Source organism: Panthera tigris, chromosome B4 (assembly GCF_018350195.1).
Source record: "Panthera tigris isolate Pti1 chromosome B4, P.tigris_Pti1_mat1.1, whole genome shotgun sequence".
NCBI lineage: Eukaryota > Metazoa > Chordata > Mammalia > Carnivora > Felidae > Panthera > Panthera tigris.
The window spans coordinates 124029296-124042763 of record NC_056666.1 but is presented as its reverse complement, the minus strand read 5'-3'; positions in this window follow the sequence as shown (position 1 = coordinate 124042763).

Genomic DNA, 13468 nt, shown 5'->3' with positions numbered 1-13468 from the left:
CAAGACTGAGAGGCAGCGGGGATCTAAGCATCATATGTGTCATTGGACAGGTGGAGTGAGGCTTTCTGCCTCTATGGAAATGCTAGATCTTTTAGATCTTTTAGAGACCGGCACACATAGTGAATAAAGGAAAACTTTTTTCCTGTCCTTGTTCTTGCTTGTCTTATGAGAACTCTAACTCTAAGCTCTCCGCCAGGATAGCAGGTCCACAATGCCTCATCTTTTACACAGTGGTTGCTTCTGTGCATACTGGACGTGTCTTGTAATACCCAACCTGTAAACTTGGTCTATGGTTTTACTCTTCCCACCTGCATAAGGGCATCTCTGTATACTGAGGACCGCCCATCTCTACATCTCTGCTCTGTATGAACCCTGGCTACTGCCGGACACTTAATATCGATCCTGATCTAATTCCCAGTCCCAGCCTCCCTGGTCTCTCCCTATCTGTCATTTCCAAAGTCTCAGCCCCTCAGTTTTTGGTAATGAAAAGTGACACCTCTGTGTTTTAGGTAAACACTTAGCTTGTTCTTACTAAATGAATTAAGTTGCATTTGAAACAAAAAGAAATGAAAAATAAAATTAACTGCAAAGAAAATTGATCTAATTATCAAAGACCCCTCTACAATATCAGATGCTCCATTTCATAGAGTTAACCCCAAGATGTGACCCCGCCTACCTAATCTTGAAGTTCAAGATTTCTTAGAAATACATAGCAATAATATCTATTCATCCGTATATACATAGCAATATCACTCATCAAGGCTAAATATGTACAATTACTTAGAAAACATACAGTACCTCTTGATCATTGAGTCATGATATTTTCTTCTAATCTTAAAGAGAAAATTAAGAAAAGTTAAACAACCAGATTATAAAGAACATATTCTAGTTTCCTATAAAATGATGAATACTAGTGACATATATGTATGTGCTAGTCCAGATCATAAAGCAGAGAAATAACAATGAGAAACAAACAACTATAGTATGTTACAAATAAGGTAACATAGCCTGTGTGCAAATTATACATATTAACAATCCTTTCAAACTATGCCCCAGACAACTGTACGGTGGGCGATAATGAGCACTCTTCACCACGAGCCACACATTTAACAAGCTAGCTGTGAGGCTGCTGTTATGCACGCTATCATGAAAAAGACATCATTAGCCCCACCATCACTACTTATTAAAACAGAAAAAGGGACCTCGCTTCATTTACTTATACAATAGGCAGTTGTTTTTTCATCCGATCATCAGACTGCCATCAGTATATAAAAGGAATGTAATACAAGAACTTACCTTTATGTTCTAGAAGAACTCCGTAAACTTACTGAATCATTTGCTATCACTGTCACACCAATCGTCACTGAGGTTAACAATAAATTTAAACTATCCGTGGGGAAAAAAAAATTTAATCCATGGAGCATAACCACAAATAGACGCTAAATTTTGCCCTGGAATTACTCTCACGATGTGGGTGCCAATTTCAACCAATGATTACAATGAACAGATAATGGCTTTTCTACATGGTTAACTGCAACTAAGTAATACGTAGGTTGAGCTGGGCAAGCTGAAACATAAATTTCATATTTTCCCCCACAAAACGAACAGATATTTAGAGAAAGTAAATATCACAATTTTACTTACTTTTTCGTACAGTCTTTGTTTGATTGGATACCATATTGACAGCTTCAGACGGTAGACCAACATATACCCCTCCATAGTTTCTTTGTGAAAAGAAGCAGATACAGAAAAATCAGACCAATATTAAGGGAGCTCAATATTTGCAGAAAGTGATAGAAGCTTGGGATACTGCCAACATAGAGAATTATTAAAATAACTCATGACTTTTCAGAGTCCAGAGTGCTGACCATTACACCATGGGACCCACCTAACTCATGACCTTTCAAAAGTAGAATTTGGAATATAATTGCCCTTGGAAATACAATGTTTTCTATGTTAAAAAGAAGCTCTATATGAAAAAAGAAAGCTATGTCAGTGGAATTTTTTGATATTTAACTTGGAATGGAAAAGAAAAAAAGAAGTTGGGATTTTTGTAATTTAGTACAGTAATAAATATCCATAGAGTGACATGGTAGTTAATGAGTCAACAGTCATCAAGAATTTGGAGTGGTCAATGTGGTAGTTGCTATGGACACACAGAAATAATTCCCTGTAGGTACATATAAACATAAAAGGAGGGGAGAGAGAGCTAACGAGAAATGAGAGTAGAGTGCAGCCAACCAGAGGAGGATAGGGAGGGTGGAGGTGAACACCTCCTTCATTGCTGCGACAATGAAGGAAGTCATCAGTTAGGGAGAAATAGCACATCCAAAGGCCACAGGATGGAAACCAGCTATGACAGGCCATGTGTAAAAGACAAAAATCGAGCATGCTTGAAAGCAAGGCCCGTGGGGCACCTGGGTGGCTCGGTTGGTTAGGTGTCCGACTTCGGCTCAGGTCATGACCTTGCTGTTTGTGAGATCGAGCCCCACGTCGGGCTCTGTGCTGATGGCTCGGAGCCTGGAGCCTGCTTCAGATTCTGTGTCTCCCACTCTATCTGCCCCTCCCCACTTATGCTCTATCTCTCTCAAAAATAAACATTAAAAAAGAAATTTAAAAAAAAAAAAAAAGAAAGCAAGGCTTATGAACTCTGGGCAAGTTCTTTTTCAGATCACATGCTCCTACCTGTATTCTCTGTGCCAGAAGTTTTCTGGGTGTAACCAATGCTATTGGCAATGCACTACAGTGTTAAATTACATCCATGAGTTAAATTAATCCATGAAAGACAGCCAGAATTATTCACTTAATTAAAGCCAGATTCAATATCAAACATACCTCCTCTTGTCATCTTCCGTTATCGATTCTTCTGTTCTGAAAGGTCAAAAATATTTGCTATGAGCCATTTGGTCACATTGCCACAGACTTTATTTTTTGGTTATAAAAAGAAGAGGGCTACTGACTTAAAGTCATTTTTGCTTATTTAAGTTCTCCCATCAAGTATTTCCATAACACTCTTGTTCCCACCTCAATCATTCATGCACTAAAAAAAAATGTCATTTTCTACTTAACAAAATGTGCAAATCCAGCAAATGCCAAAAAGTCCAACCGCTAACAAAAGGACAAATGGACGGCAACCAAGATTGGAAAGAGCACACTAACACAGCCTCAGGAAGCCTGGCCTCTTGTCATGGGTGTGCCACCAGCACAGACAGGCTGTTGGCAAGTTGCCAGCCTGCATCTCATCTGTAAATTAAGTGGCCGACCGGATGCCCAAGGTGCCCACCCTCCAGTCCTAGGGTACTGTGATTTTTTGATTCTCATGCCACTCGGTGGTACAATTCTCTCTAGGTATGAGAGATTTCTTTAGTGCAGAAGAGTTAACGTTAGTTTGACTTCCTTCTATATAAACGGGCCATTTTACATATGACCTACTGCACAGAGAAGGAAGAAATGTTTAAAAGGTGACTTTTACAGGGGATCACAATTTTAAAATGTACAGCATCTTTCCTTGCATGAGAGGAATCCATATTCTACTGATACTCCTTGGCATGTTTCTAAGAGGATAGGGAAGCTTTCCCTCAAGCACTAGTTAGCATACATAAGTTACTTTTCTTAAAGGCAAAAAACCAAGATTCAAATGTATCTGGCTGAATCCAACATGTAATCCTAAAGGGCTTTAGGATTTCAACAAGAAAGAATGAATCACTGAATCTTCTAATTTTAGGGACTGTCTAATCGTGGTTTCATCCATTTAAAAGTTGGGAATGCTTCAAATGAATATGTACAAGAGATTTTGCCTCATTGCAACCTCCAGTAAGTCTCAAGCCTCTGCAGAAGGGAGGTGTAGATTTGGAAATCATCCGTTGAACACTGGCCATGCCCACAGCTACTACTCCGATGGAGTGCAAAATCCATCTTGAGATCTAATTTATCCAGATTGAGCACATAACCTAAATTTGCCAGATAACCGTCAATTTCATTCATTTCTTGCTAAAGCTGGATCGTTTTTTAATTCAAAGGTGTCAAAGTCATACTGTATTAGAAATGGTGTTAAGCTTTAGTGAAGTGGTGTACAAGGTGTTGTTCACCACTTTTAATTAAAATGGATTTATAACCCGTTAGTATAGATAATAGGACAATGATGGTGACTAACTGGTTCGAGATTATTAGAACTGTTTACCTTGGTCCCAAATGGCTAATCCCATCATGATGTTGTTTCTGAAGCTACTGGTAGGTTTGGACAAATACAATGTCTCATTTTCTGGCACAGATTTTTTTTTTTTTTCATATCCAACTCTGTCTATTTTAATTCTTTCTCCCCTTACCTGATTCTGCTTAAGGATACACTAAAAGTTTTAAAATATATTTTAGCTCCCCCAAATATAAGAAAATAGTAAATCATTTTTAATCTACTATCTCTTATAAAGTATTCAATGTCCTGAAACCCACTCTGTGCTCTCCATCATAAAATTAATCAACAACCTTGTACATCTAACTTGCAGGAAATGATAATGCAGCTGCCACAGATACTGGGTGATAAATTAAGCTTCAGACAAATTACTAAGTCATTAAAAATACCGTTTGTAAAGACTTATTAGATACCCACTCTTTTAAGCCTTCAAATACGCTACAATGCCTGCCTTTGTATATATGCCCCCACGTGCGAGGCCACTCCTTCATCTGTTCCTTCCACAAACAATTATTCTACAATACAAAGACCACATGGGTAAAAATGGCGGCATCGCGGAGTCTCTCCTGTGTGTCAGACACAGGGCAGGGCACTTCACGGGCCTCTCACGGGGCACCTCACAACAGCTCTGCGAGTTTGGACCTGGGGAAGTAGGTTCACAGAGCCGTGTCATTAATAAATATGTGAGACCAATTAATAAATATGCGAGACCAACAAGGAAGACTGACATTTAGACCCCGCCTGACACCAAAAACCGTGCTCCGTGTTGTAACTCATCACTTGTCTCTCAAATAGGAAGATGGAAAAGTCAGAACGCTGCCAGTGACAAAACAGCAGGTGGCCACTCCCGACCTGGGACCTGCCTCCACACCGCTCTTGCAAAAGCTTTTGAGCACCACCTGGCTCTCACAGCCTCCTGTGGAACTGTGCAGGCATTCTGCTCGTGCTATTACATGGCTTCCTCATCACACGGTGGCTTTTAGCCACGTTTTCAACATGAAAACCTGAGGCTCTGAAAGGCTGAGTGAGTAGCAATGACCAAGGTTACAGAGCCAGGTAACAGAGCCAGAATTCAAATCTCAGTTTGTGTGATTCCGACTCCTGTTTCAGAAACTGTGAGCCCATACGCGGGTATATCAGAGAAACACCCCCATCTACCAAGCTGGATCTCTCCAATTTTTAGCACTCCGTTTAAGGAAAGAGGAAAAAGTAAGACAGTAAAAGAGTCTTAGTCAACATTTTGTTAGCATTCGGAGAAACTTCTAACTGCTCCAGGGGCAATCAATCCTCACAGAACTTGCTGAATTGCTATACAACTCATTTTTATACAAGTTTAAAAATTGTCCTGATGGACAGTTATGTTAGAATCTATTCATCTGAACAGCCAGATCCAGACTGAGGTTAAATCAGAAAATGGTGGTTGGTCTAAGTCCAATCTCCTTGTGAACTGACAGGTCCAAGCCAGTGTGGTCAGATGCCTGGGAACCAAATGCTGCCCTGCCCGTGGCCAAGTGGACAGCATCCTATCAGCTGGCATAATGTGGTCCTGACCCAACTGCATTAGAAGAAGAAATGGTCCATCAAGCAGCAGCAGAGATTCCTGAAAGGTCATTTCTTACTGAAGAGAAGTGGACATTATCTTGGAGCAGTCCAAAACTTGGGGTTGAACTTACTATACTTCTAAGCACTTACTAAGCCTTCAGAATTCTAATCCTTGGGGAAATTCTTAAGTTTTGAAGAATGCCCTTGCTGCTTAAATATCTGGGCTGCCCCACATGTACACCATTTTAAGGAATCATTGGGTTTTGTCTCCTTATAAAACAAAATTTGGAAAGATTTTGTTATCAACCCGCCTTAATAATTCATTGGCAGATATTTTCTTAGACGTGCAGGTGCCCAAAAGAGCTTCTGATGAGCACGGGATGACCCAGGGGGAGCCTGTGTCTCTGACTCAAAGGCAAATCAGTTTTACACTTTGGTAAGCCTGTGCCATCTCCTTTCGGACACATGCATATTTCTGTTTGGTTTCCAAAGTCATGAAAATAGCCTGTGGTCGTCTGTCAGTCCCACTGATCCAGAACACCAGGCTGGGAACCGTGCTCAGGCCAGAGCATCCCCCACCCCCACCCCCACCCCCACCACAGAGGAACTTCTATTTTCCACTGAGGACTTGATTATTTTTCTTTTCTGGTCACTACAGTTTAAGTGGGAGGGCAGTAGCTACTGTGAGGCCTGCAGCTGTGAATGTGGCTCAAGTACTAAATCTGGTCCCCCAACCGGTGAAGGAAGTGGAGGGAGCCACACCTCCCCCAGCTTTGTGTGAACAACAAGCCATGGACAGATGGTCTAGAAGGTCCTCAGCACTACCCTATACGCTGCCGGCACTAAAGCAGAGAGGTAAGGGCACAGAATGAGACGGCTCCAGCCTCGAACCTTAGAGAGAAGAGCCTGAAGCCTGAATTGTTCCCTGCTAGAAAACATCAACAGAGTGAAACCTAGGCCAATTCATGGCAGACAAACTGGAAAAGAGGATAAACTGCTTTGCTGCACTTAAGCACCACCCTTCTCAGGTGCTAACTGGTCCCAATATCTCTACAAACTCAGCCTACCCATAATCTTGTTCCCTTAGAAAAGGAGCAAGGACACATACATCAACCAGGCTAAATCCCCCATCATGGTAATCCACTCCCAAAGAATAGTTCTGAAACACAGTTCAAGAGTCAATGCCCAGACAGCTACAAGCAGAGGCACTGAAAACTGGGAAATGTACCAGAAACAGGGAAGAATCCTTGAGGTTTCTACTAGGAGATCCAAACACGGAGTTATAAGAGGTAAGGGACCAGCTACCATAACCAAATCACCTACAAACAAAAAGTGAAAGGTAATTTTTACTGACTCCTTTCCCCTCCATGGAGCCACAGGCTGGGGTCAAGGAGAGGGAGGGAAAACCAGCACAGATTACCAAGAGGTCAAGAGTGATCTGGAGACAACTATATGGCATTTCAAGACAAATTCTGCTCCTGCTCGGGGACCTGTGCAGGACTCTGTCTCCTGTCAGCTGTGACCTCTTGCTTCCAAATCCTGCCCCTCCCCACACCCTGGGCTGTGGGGCTGGGACTCTGACAAAATGCTCTCCTCCGCCGCCAGTCTCCCTATTAGGTTCCACCAAAGGGAATGCTAGAGGGACATAAAAAAGAGACATAAATGCAAAGGAGGGAAAGAGGGCTGCTCTTTCCAGCTGTGCTCTGTCCCTGTCTGCAACAGCCCAGCAGCTGGCTCCAGTCTCCAGAACAGGCCCCGGATTACAACATTCAGATATGACAGCACCGACCTGGCAGTGCGCACCCCACCCCCACCGCCTCAGAAGCCTGGGTCCCAACCCACAGACTCCTCCTCCTCCAACTCCCAGATTATGACGGCCCCAACCTCCTTCCTTCGTCACTCCAGCCTGAGAAGTGGTAGCCACTTCCTGCTATTCCCACCCCTGATCAGTCAGTCAGCCTTCCCTATCCTCCAAGACCCGCTTAACCAACTCCTCATAGTGAATTCTTTCTGTTAATATAGTTAATGTGGTTTCCTTTTCTCTGTGTGGATGCTAACCCATACATTACTTGGAAGCAAGAGGGGTTTATCTCCCACCTCCTGAATTGAAATGTCTTACTGAAGCATCAAAAGCACTTGTGACTTGCTGTTTATCCAGGTCAATGTACGGGACCATTAGGATGTGCTGAAGGATACCAGTAAGATCAGGATATTGCAGAACAGAGGATGAGGGGAAGCAGGGGGATCTATGGAACAGAGGCAAGGCTGTGATGTATACTGTTGGCCTTGCCAGGTAAAAGCAAACTGCTTCTGTACTCCTTGCAAACTGGTGCAGAGAGAAGGGACTTGCCACACCAAAGGCTGCATAACAGGGGCTAGAGGCTACGCTATTTTCCATAAGGACACCACACCTTGAATGGCAGCTGAAATTGCCCCTTCACGAAGTTTGCAATAATCAAAGTCACTCTCTAAAATAAACCTCCCTCCTGGACAGACCAAACAGGCAAGTTAAATGGGGATGTGAGAAGTATCTCCATCATTTTTTCAAGTCTTTGGTGCTGGCACTAATTTCTGCAGTTCCCCCTAGAGATGCTGTATCCCTTTTTGTTTATTATTCTAGTAGGGAAGGAAAATTCCATGGGCTTCCACTTGGGCCTTCCTGCCATGACAGTCATTACTTTGCAGGTCAAGGAGCCAATGGGTGGCTTCTCCCAGTTGCCAAATATGTCTCCTCTGATTATGAATTCAAGAACTAAGGAAAAAACCAGAGCATGGGTCTCCAGGCTACTAGGCACACTATAGTTTGAACATTAGCCAAGTTTTCTATCATAAGCCCACACATGGACTTCTGGGCTACAGTGGCATTTTTGGGTCCTCAGGAATTAACATCAATTTAGAGTCAGTATCTAGAAAGCTCTAAAAGGTCCAGGTACTTCCTTTTGCTCTGGACACAGCTACTCTAGTAAACAGACAAAGGTCCCTTGAGAAGGTGTGGAGAAATACCTCTAGTATATACAGGTGGCAGTGACAAAAGTTCCCTCAAGAGAACATGGCCTCAATCACTGGGAGTCTGACTTGGGTTGGGAAACTGGGTTAAATGGCTATGCCTTTCCACTGTAATGACTCAAATTAGGTTTCTGGCTCATAGACCAGAAGTTTTCCTCTTATAAAAATACAGAGAGGGAGAAAATGACTCTTTAGAAGGCTATCCTTCTAATTTATCCCTAGACAGGCTGTAATCCACCAGCTATCATCAGAGTTCCCTCCAGGATGAGCCCCTGTGCCCCGTCATCCCAACCCTGCTATCTATTACGGTAAGTGTGTCCACCTTGTGGTTAAGTTCCACTTGGTAGACATGCGATCCTGTCCTCTGGGATTCTGTCATACCACATGAGATAAAGAGCCCATCTCAGGGGCACAGCCACCTTGCAGAGGACCACCCCCTTAGTGCTTATTGGTACACCCTCTCACTATGCATTCCCCAATTTACTCAAAGCTTAGTGGGGATGGGGGGCGGTGTCCTCTGCAGTGGGGAGCAGGTCATACTTGAGAAATTCACACCAATATCCCAATTTCCTTAAGCCTTTGGATTCCTTCCTCTCCAGACCCCAGGGAAGTTGTGACCTACTCTGTCCCTGAATAGAGTAAGCTCAATGATGCAGAGTCTCGCCAACCAGGTTAATAAACTGTTAGAGTCCCCACCATGCACCTAAATTATTCAATACAAAATCTCTGTTAAATACAATACCAGCCCCGTATATATTCCTTCCACCTTGGTCTCACACCCTTAGATCCATTTCCACACACATTTCTTCAGTTCCTGGTAATATAAACTACACAATCCTGCAATTACTTTGTAGTATAAGCTCTTTCCTATAAGACACAAAGTCAGGTCAGACTTTGGGTCTGTGCCTTGGGAGCACATGGAGCTCTGACTCTATCTGTGTGTCTAGAGGAAAAGAAGGGGTGGACGGAGTAGGTCTTGAGGACAAGCAGCACCTAACCAAACCACCTCCCCAGATGAGGGGACCCTATTCCACACCTCCCCACGTAGCCAGGCTACTCCTTTCCCAAAGGCACTGCCAGGAAAACCAGAAGTTTCTGTCTGGCAAAGATGGAGAAAGACAAGTCAGCTTTGTTTCACATCAATTCTAATGTAGGCCAATCTAGTGCTCTAACCAGAGAAGTAAGAAACAGAAGAGGCTCAAACAGCTGTCTCTATTAGAACTGGAAACTGAAAAGCTATGAAGTAGTCCTTCAATGTGGAACTGAATCTAAAACAGTAACAGAAAAATCCCTTCTATCTGACACCGTTTCAATGGCCTAACACAACACGGCAAGAAAGTCACGGCCCTCTTCATTTCTTGTTTCCCCAACTCAATAAAGAGTAGAGGCGGAAGGAAAAGTGTGAAGAGGCAGGCAGACTGTCTTTTTTTTAATGTTTGTTTGTTTATTTATGTATTTATGTATTTATTTATTTAGAGAGCTTGGGGAGAGGGGCAGAGACAGAGGGAGAGAGAATGTCAACCAGGCTCCGTGCTCAGCGTGGAGCCCAACATGGGGCTCAATCCCACAACCAGGAGATCATGACCTGAGCTGAAATCAAGAGTCAGACACTCAACCAACTGAGCCACCCAGGCGCTACCCCCCCACCCCTGCCATTTGCCCTAATGCACAAGGCAAGAAAGTCGGGGCCCTCGGGGCACCTGGGTGGCTCAGTCAGTTGAGCGTCCAACTTCAGCTCAGGTCATGATCTCGAGGTCCGTGAGTTCGAGCCCTGCCTTGGGCTCTGGGCTGACAGCTCAGAGCCTGGAGCCTGTTTCGGATTCTGTGTCTCCCTGTCTCTCTGCCCCTCCCCCACTCGTGCTCGCTCGCTCTCCCTCTCTCTCTCTCTCTCTCTCTCTCTCTGTCAAAAATAAATAAACATTTTAAAACAGTTAAAAAGAAAAAAAAGAAAGTCAGGGCCCTCTTGATTCCTGGTTTCCCCAACTCAGTCAAGAGTAAAGGGAGGGAAGGAAACGTGTAGAGAGGCACATAGGCTGGCTTTTTTTACTTAGTGGTGTAAGCAAACACGTATTTGAATACGTTTAAGGGTCTGGAAAGGCCAAGATTTAAACGCAGTTTAATTTACGGCTAAAGTTACAACTTCAAGTCCTCTGTTAGCAGGGGCGTGTGCCCCACTCAGTGTCAGTGAAGGGAGAGGCACAGGAGAGAGATTCAAGGAACAGAACCTGCAGGAAGGGGTTCGGGTACAAACATGGTCCATTTTGCAGTCATGCCTAGGACGGCCTTAGAAGGAAGACTTACTTCCGTTGTGCAAAGAGCAAAGGAACAAAGTAGTACTAACAGCCTTCCATTAATTTTAACAAGAAGACACTCCATTTTCTGCTTACGTGTGACCCACTGCTATACAGAGTGCACTTGAGGGATCTGCTTGTTTCCTCCAGAGGGAGCATGACTGAAAGCCTGCTGCTAAATGGCTTCCTCTAGTATCAGGACAATGCTTTATTTCTAATCATAGACAGCATTTGAAAATGTGTGGAAAGTGACATCATATTTGAAGAAATGTAATAACGAAATCATTCTTAATCACAAGCTCACACCCCATTTTAGGAGGAAAACCTTTTAAACCACAAGAACATTTCTTACAAACATATGGAACATAACAATTTTGGACCAGGTTTAAGAAATACATTGGGCATTTAATTAAAAATGGGTCTCTGTCTGTTAATAAAAAGTTCAGCTTCCTTTATCAAAGAATAGATAGATGTTCGCAGGCAAAGAATGTGTCGAGGGTAAAGCCACCGCTCGGGACTCAGGCTCACAGGCTCTGACTCAGATTCTCGGTCGCAGCATCAACCACCATGTTTGCAAAGACCAGGGTTACTGAGGGTGGACCACAGGTGAACACATTTGCCCCACTTTGGGGATTGTTGAAAAGATAACTCCTCCGTTAGTTTAAAAATGACACACCCTTGCAGACGAGTAGACTGGTTACTGATTTCTATCTCACCAAAACTGACCCAGCCCATGACCCTCCCACAGGCATGGCAGAAAAAGAAGAAGAAGAAAAAAAAAAACAAAAAACCCCAACCGACCAACGGCAACCACCACAACTGAGCTCACAGTTTCAAAACTGCTTTCTTCTATCTCAGCATTTCCATCATATACTTCTAGCTACTTCCTGTGAACCTACTAAAGCCAGCACAGGGTCCCTCCTACCCTTCTCAGATTCAGTGTCTATACGGATCCACATTCTCTAGGTAATGGCACACCCCGTCTGCTTCATACTAGCTTTGAGCACCTTTCCTAAATAAACCAGAGAGACTGGATTTCCCCCTAAACATAAATAAGCTCTGACTTTTTTAAAGTCAAGATTCCAGAAAATGAGCTGCCTCAAAACCAGCTACGTGTCTGTGGTCACTGTTTGGGGCAGGCTGGCTCCCTTCTGCCTGTCCTTTTTTTGCATGAACATATTTGCGGCCGCCTATTTAAAACCAACTATCTGCATAGAACACTTCAATCTTTTAGTTTATTCTGCTGTGATTTCAACCCGATCAATAACTATCACTTTAATTAAGAGAAACCTTATTCAGAGTCACTCTGTCAAATATAAACCACTACTTTTTCATCCTCAGTAATACCTGGTAGTCAAAATATTTTCGTCACTATTATTTGCTTGGTTTCTGGGTTGTGTAGAATAGCTATCCCAAGTGACCTAAAAAAAAAAAAAAAAAAAAAAAAAAAATGGTTCCGAAGATAAACTAAATGGAACCATGGCATGGATACATGATGTTCACTTTCAAGAACAAATACAGATGATAAATATTAGCCAGCTAGCCAGCCACTCCAATTATCATCTACTGTTTCAGCCTCGCCACAGCTGGCCTTAAAATTCACAAAGTTCTCATTTCCCTAGCCTTCCAGAACGAACACAGTTGTGTGGCAAGGAAATGATTTATATTTTTACTTACTTATCAAGAAAAATGTTCTAAATATAGAGTTTCTTATTAGCGATAATCTAACAAGTAGAAAAAACAGCCTGCAGTCTCTTCTTTTTCCATATTTGCAGTGTTGCTAAAGAGGCCAAACTTATTTTGATTTGTAAACAATAAGATTTAATATGGAAACCTCTGGAGACCATGTGCGTAGCTCTAATTATCTATTTTTAGTTGCCATTCATGATAATATTTTGGAATAGGTTTATTAATTGACAATGTTGACTTCCCGCTGACACTACAGCTCCCTGGATAAAGTATAATCATTTAATTTTCTTTATAATACGTTCTTTTGATGACTCCTGCTTTTTAAGTGTGATTCCAATCAATTCTACCAAACACTTAATTACATATTTTGGAATATATGTAATCTCATTCATTTCTTCAAGATTTCAAAACTTCTTTGAAGAGTTATCTTTAAATCTCTCTTCTTGTATGACCCCTTTGGCCAATATTGGTCCTGTTCTTTCTTCCAGAATGTATTACTGGAAAACATGAATAACATTCATTCTTTGTATGAGGGCAATGGATTGAGAGCCAAATTGCAATTCCCCTCCCCTCCTTCTGCTCTCCTTCTAAGAAACACACAGTGCTTGGGATTATTTTGGCAATGGCTGCAGAAGCATCATTTGTTAAAGACAGGAATGTTCTCTCCACCTCCTTATCTTAAGAAAACTTGCTTTTCCCTGATGGTATCACTTTTCTCAAAATCTCCCAGTGTCTCCAAACAGGAGATGAA